Genomic DNA, 6,791 nt, shown 5'->3' on the forward strand with positions numbered 1-6,791 from the left:
GGGTAGGTGCTATTTAAAGATCTATGTTGGAGTCTGATGTGAGGTTCAAAACAGTTGAAAAATGTCAGCAAGGCTGGGACAGTTAAACATCCCTTGATCATTTTTAAAAACAAGCAGTACACTTTTAAATGCGTTTTTGGACACAAGTAAATTAATGCAGAGATATTCAAAATGGAATGAATGTGTAGGCATTGCATTTCTTACCCGCTTATGTTCTCTAACACTGCCGTCTTGAAATCTCTACAGATGGTGACAGATAAAGAATGAGTAGTTATCCTCCTAACCTGACTGATTCAATACCTAAAACCTCTACTTGACAGACTTTACTTTTTATGTCAATTTCTAGAACCCAGAATGGCTCTAATGTGGCTTTTTTTTTTGGTAACGCAAAAGCTCCAGAGCCTCTGAGGTTGTGGGTTCAAGTCCCGCTCCGGGTGACTGTCTGTGAGGAGTGTGGTGTGTTCTCTCTGTGTCTGCGTGGGTTTCCTCCGGGTGACTGTCTGTGAGGAGTGTGGTGTGTTCTCTCTGTGTCCGCGTGGGTTTCCTCCGGGTGACTGTCTGTGAGGAGTGTGGTGTGTTCTCCCTGTGTCGGTGTAGGTTTCCTCCCACGGTCCAAAAACACGTTGGTAGGTGGAGCTATGACTCAAAAGGGTCCCTGTTTGTGTGTGTGTGTGTGTGTGTCGCCCTGTGAAGGACTGGCGCCCCTCCCAAGATGTGTTCCTGCCTTGTGCCTTGTGAATCAGGGTAGGCTCCGGACCCACCGTGACCCTGAACTGGATACAGTTAGACAGTGAATGAATATACAGTGTGTAAAGAGCATCAACATCAGAGGTTTTTTGCGGGGTTTTTTTTATGTGTTTTGATTTTCCAACGTGCTACCAAGCCCATTTGGCTATATTTATTGTGGTAGTATGACAGTTTCTCATGCCATGAACTTTAACAATGTTGCCTTTTAACAGTTCTATGGGCAGCAGATTGTGAAACATATTGAAATGTCGCATTGAACAGTTCAAATGTTTTTGATCTGCTTTCAAATTCCCTCCCAAAGTGGTGAGCCACAACATCTGCGTGCAAAGAGTGAACCTCTGAAGCTCATTTTGTACCCAGTCATGATCTTCTCATCTGTTCACCTGCTTATTATGGAACATTTTAAGACTAATATATATTTAGAATATGATATTATTAATTCGATTATCTTTTCACTATTATTTTTGGATTGAGTTGCAGGCATCCAGGTTTAAATGTTTTTTTATTTACAAAATAAATAAGTTGTTCAATGAAAACACGCTGGAAATCATTATTTATGCTCTTTGCGTTAGAAACAAACAAAGAAATGAATGAATAAAATCTCTCAACAGCACGACACAAGGCAAATCTGCTAGTGTTGTTATTACACAGCTCCAGGGTTCATTTTCAAGGGTTCAGACCCCACCTCAGGTCACTGTGAGGAGTCTGATTTGCTCTTCCTGAGACTGCACAGGATTCCTATGGGTGCTATGGTGCACTCTTGCATTCATTCATTCATTATCATGAGCCCAAGGCAGGAATACACCCTGGAGGGGACATCACAGGGCAACACACACACGGACACTTTTGAGTAGGGTGACCAGACGGCCTCTTTTCACCGGACATGTCCTCTTTTCGGGACCTAAAAAATGCGTCCGGCCGAGATTTCTAAATCTCCAAATCTGTCCGGGACTATAGCCTTTCCCGTCCCAATTTTTACAATAAGCCCTACTTCCTTTCTTGAAGTGTGCACTTTGATGACGTATGATGACGCTGTTGTAGGTGAGCAAAAGGGGTGGGCGGGGATCAAGTGTTCAAGGGGTCAGGGGTCAGAGCAGAAAAGGGACACACTCGGCCGCGCGCACCTTCTTGTGTTTACGTCATTTTCAGCTGAGCTCCGCCCAACATCACAGTGTTTTACTGGAGCCTCGAACAGAAATGTGTTGAAAGTTTTTAAGGTCATTTATCATAGTTTCTTCTTCGTATTTTTGAGCGTTTCTGTGTCACACGAGCCTTTCACTTTCTACTCTATATTTTACAAAACTGAAAGACGACGTCACTTCCGTCCCTATAACGACACAAATACACGGACACACCTGACCGTTACTGACTTTCTGACGAGTTAATCGAGTTACATCTGCCCAGTTGTTCTGTTTAATATTAACTTTAGAAGAAAACAGGCCAAATCTCCGGATCATTAAAATCAGAACAGGGGGGAGACTGAGTTATAGCTCTCACATACAGCACGTTTATCAGATAGACCTTATAAAATATGAAATATAAGTATTTTTACATAATGTCTGGTTCGCATCTCTGATCATTTATCAAGTCTATATTACTTCTGGTTGATAAAATGTGGTGCTTGCTTTTAGTAACATTTAAAAAGCACAGTTAAAAGGTAAACTTGTCAGTTTCTCTCCTGGTCATGAGTTTTCTGGTGTAAACAAATCGCTTTAATACAGGGCTTCAGTTTTGAAGTTTGGTATGAACAGAAAATAACAGGTTTCAATGATAAAAACTGTCAAGAAATGGCAAAAAATATAGTTTTATTATATTTGCTTAGGGCCAAATGTTGAATGGAAACCCAGTAAACATTTAGCCGTTGATTCAACGTTGAAATAACGTAATGACTGCCGTCTAATCGACGTTCTCTTAAGGTTGAAAATGAAAGTTGAAAAGACGTCCAAACACAGACATTGAAAAGACGACTATTAGACGTCCATTGACGTTATTAATTGGTCCTTGACGGACAGACTACTTTTAGACCTATTTTGAACGTCCAGGGACGTTCCTTGTTTACTGGGAAGGAATCTGTCCAAAAAGGCTTTTTTTTAATTATCTTGGTAATGAGTCTGTTTATGTATTACATTTATTAAATTTAATAAATTGCGTTCTATACAGACCAACTCTCCGGATCATTAAAATCAGAACATGAGAGAGATTGAGTTATAGCTCTCACATACAGCACGTTTATCAGCCAGACCTTATAAAATATGAAATATATGTATTTTTACATAATGTCTGGTTCCCATTTCTGATCATTTATCAAGTCTATATTACTTCTGGTTGATAAAATGTGGTGCTTGCTTTTAGTAACATTTAAAAAGCACAGTTATAAAAGGTAAACTTGTCAGTTTCTGTCATGGTCATGAGTTTTCTGGTGTAAACAAGTTGCTTTATTAGAGGACTTAAGTTTGAAAGTTTGGTATGAACAGAAAATAACAGGTTTCAATGATAATAAACTGTCAAGAAATGACAAAAATATTATTTTATTATATTTCCTTAAGGCCAAATGTTGAATGGAAAGGAATCTGTCCAAAAAGGCATTTGTTAATTATCAACTTGTCCCAGTCTTTAAACAGTTACAGGGTGTGCTCGAGCTTGGGCTGGAATGAAAACCTGCAGCAACGCCTGCCCTTTATGAATAAGATTGGAGACCCCTTCTGTAGGTCAAAGAGTGCTAGTAACTTAAATGTCGCTAGATGGCACCAGAATCCTGTCTACCACGTGTTTTGGGTGCTTTTGGCACAAGAGTATGGTCCTCAACAATGTCTTCAGCATTTTACTCCAGATCACTCAGACAAGCTGATATAAGAGGAACGGTTTTTGTTTGTTTTCATTCATTCATTCATTCATTCATTATCTGTAACCGCTTATCCAATTTAGGGTCACGGGGGGTCCAGAGCCTACCTGGAATCATTGGGCGCAAGGCGGGAATACACCCTGGAGGGGGCGCTAGTCCTTCACAGGGCAACACACACACACACACATATTCGCTCACACCTACGGACACTTTTTGAGTCACCAATCCACCTACCAACGTGTGTTTTTGGGAAGGAAACCGGAGCACCCGGAGGAAACCCACGCAGACACGGGGAGAACACACCAACTCCTCACAGACAGTCACCCGGAGTGGGAATCGAACCCACAACCTCCAGGTCCCTGGAGCTGTGTGACTGCGACACTACCTGCTGCGCCACCGCCCTTGTTTGTTTTCGTTTTTAAATTTTTTTTACAAAGCACACACAGGGATTGTCCTGGACACCTCATTTGATTGCAGTCTTTGGCCAAACAAATAGCACGGGGAAACATGACAAAAGGACCCTGGCTATTATTTCCTAGTCCAATGGTTGTCAGTCTCTTTCTGCAGTGTCCCTACAGTTTGAGCCCCTCACTCCAGCACATTTGTCTTTTGTCTCCAAACTCCACTGAAATTAATTTTAAACACTGCCATCCACACAATACTACAACTTCTTACTGAAAAAAAAAATGAAATGACAGACTCACCTATGGGTGGCATGGTGGTGCAGCAGGTAGTGTCGCAGTCACACAGCTCCAGGGACCTGGAGGTTGTGGGTTCGATTCCCGCTCCGGGTGACTGTCTGTGAGGAGTTGGTGTGTTCTCCCCGTGTCCGTGTGAGTATCCTCCGGGTGCTCCGGTTTCCTTCCCACAGTCCAAAAACACACGTTGGTAGGTGGATTGGTGACTCAAAAAGTGTCCGTAGGTGTGAGTGAATGTGTGTGTGAGTCTGTGTTGCCCTGTGAAGGACTGGCGCCCCCTCCAGGGTATATTCCTGCCTTGCGCCCAATGATTCCAGGTAGGCTCTGGACCCACCGCGACCTTGAACTGGATAAGGGTTACAGATAATGAATGAATGAATGAATGAATGGAACTCACCTATCACATTATGTATCTCATTCAATTGCCTTGCCCCCCACCCCCCAAACGTCCACTTCAGGACAAACTTATTAGCTTTAGTTTTATATTATAGAACCCAACAAATATCATCATAAAACAATATACGAGTCAATAAGTGTTATTTTATAGTGAACATATGAATAGCTCATGGCTGTATTTATAGCTTATTGGTGTAAAAAAAACAGCAAAGATACCAAAGATTAATTTTAGTTTTATGTTAAAACATATAATGTTCTTTTATACCAATATGTGATATTCTGTGACATAGAAGCAAATATACACAAATGAATAAATAAATGAACATTCATTCATTCATTATCTGTAACCCTTATCCAGTTCAGGGTCGCGGTGGGTCCAGAGCCTACCTGGAATCATTGGGCGCAAGGCAGGGATACACCCTGGAGGGGGCGCCAGTCCTTCACAGGGCAACACAGACATTAACTCTCAGACCTTTTGAGTCACCAATCCACCTACCAACTTGTGTTTTTGGACTGTGGGAGGAAACCGGAGCACCCAGAGGAAACCCATGCAGACACGGGGAGAACACACCAACTCCTCACAGACAGTCACCTGGAGCGGGAATCAAACTCACAACCTCCAGGCCTCTGGAGCTGTGTGACTGCGACACTACCTGCTGCGCCACCGTGCCGCCCTATAAATGAACATATGAAAGAACAAATTAATTAATTAATTACTCAAACTCACATTAATAATTTACAAAACAAAAAAAACTTTGAAAGAAAATATGTTTTTAGATAAAAAAAGCTTTTGTTTAAGTAAGTGCCAATACTGCTAAGATTATTGGCGCCCCCTAACGTCGGCCACCTCCCCACCACATTCAGTGGTTTTGAGAGGTTCACAATGAGATTACGTTTGTCCTGTGTTGGTATCCGTACTCTACATGTAAGGACTACAATGGCGGTAGATTTTCCCCTCAGAGAAAAGAAAGCTAACCGCTAAGCTAACTTTTACACTGAGGGAAATATCTGTCGCGAAATGGAAATGTGTTGTATCTTCATGCAAGACTGATGTTTAAATGCTCTACTAAGGCATGAACTTACGTTTTATTGTTTTACCCAATGTGATTGGCGATGAGAGAGCGGAATTGCACCATATACAGCACTGGCTGGAAATAGGGGACGGCCGGAGTTAGGGGAAAGACTGATAGCAACCTCAAAGTTATACTACAATTCTCTTAACAATTTACTGGTCATCCAGGAATTGTTTTAAAAAATACCTAGGTTTCTCTGTAACTGTATAATTTTACGATGCATACAAATGAAGATAAATACCTCAAAAAATGTAACAATAATTGTGGAGCTATATATGTTGGCTTTTTACATGGATTTGTTAAATCTGCACCCATAATTTAGTGAATGAAGTATTACAAGTGTGTTGTGCATAGTCACCATGGTAACAGAATGGTAAATACTGGGCTTTCCTCAGTAGAGATTTGGAATTATTTAAATCCATATTTCCAATATAATTAGTCAGCAGTTGTTTTATATTTTTGACAATGGGGTTGGTCTAGGGCTTAATTTAAATTGAAAAACCATGTAACTTCTCTGAAAATACCAGAGCATGACACACGCAGTGAAATTCTGCCATTTCTATCACATGCATGCACCTGTTTTGTTGGGGTATGCAGCAAGCCACAGGGCCATGCCCCTTTCAGTGCTTCCTATCCTTCTGATTGGTTGAATGGGTTGTTTATGCTAATTTTCCTCCACCCCCCTGCACTCACCCTGACTCCCCTCTCCAGCAGCTTTCAAGCATCTCCTATTTATTACAGCGGCCAGATCTCCACATGAACACAGTCTGGAAGCAGCAGAGCAGGGCACTGAGGCTGAAAACCACTCTGTTGACATTTAGAAAGTTTCTGAATCTTTTAAGATGCCACGGTCCTTCTTGGTGAAAAAACAGCTCAGTCACAAGAAACCCAACTATAGCATTCTGGACTCAAAGAAACAAGGTGAGTTCTTTCCAGACTCTGTTCAGAACTTCATAGAGAACCTTGACCCAAACAAATGTCTGAAATTTGTGTTTTAATTAGATGCAGCTTTTAAAGTGAGTTTCTGGAGTTCAT

The sequence above is a fragment of the Hoplias malabaricus genome, chromosome X2 (genome assembly GCF_029633855.1).
Source record: "Hoplias malabaricus isolate fHopMal1 chromosome X2, fHopMal1.hap1, whole genome shotgun sequence".
NCBI classification, from domain to species: domain Eukaryota; kingdom Metazoa; phylum Chordata; class Actinopteri; order Characiformes; family Erythrinidae; genus Hoplias; species Hoplias malabaricus.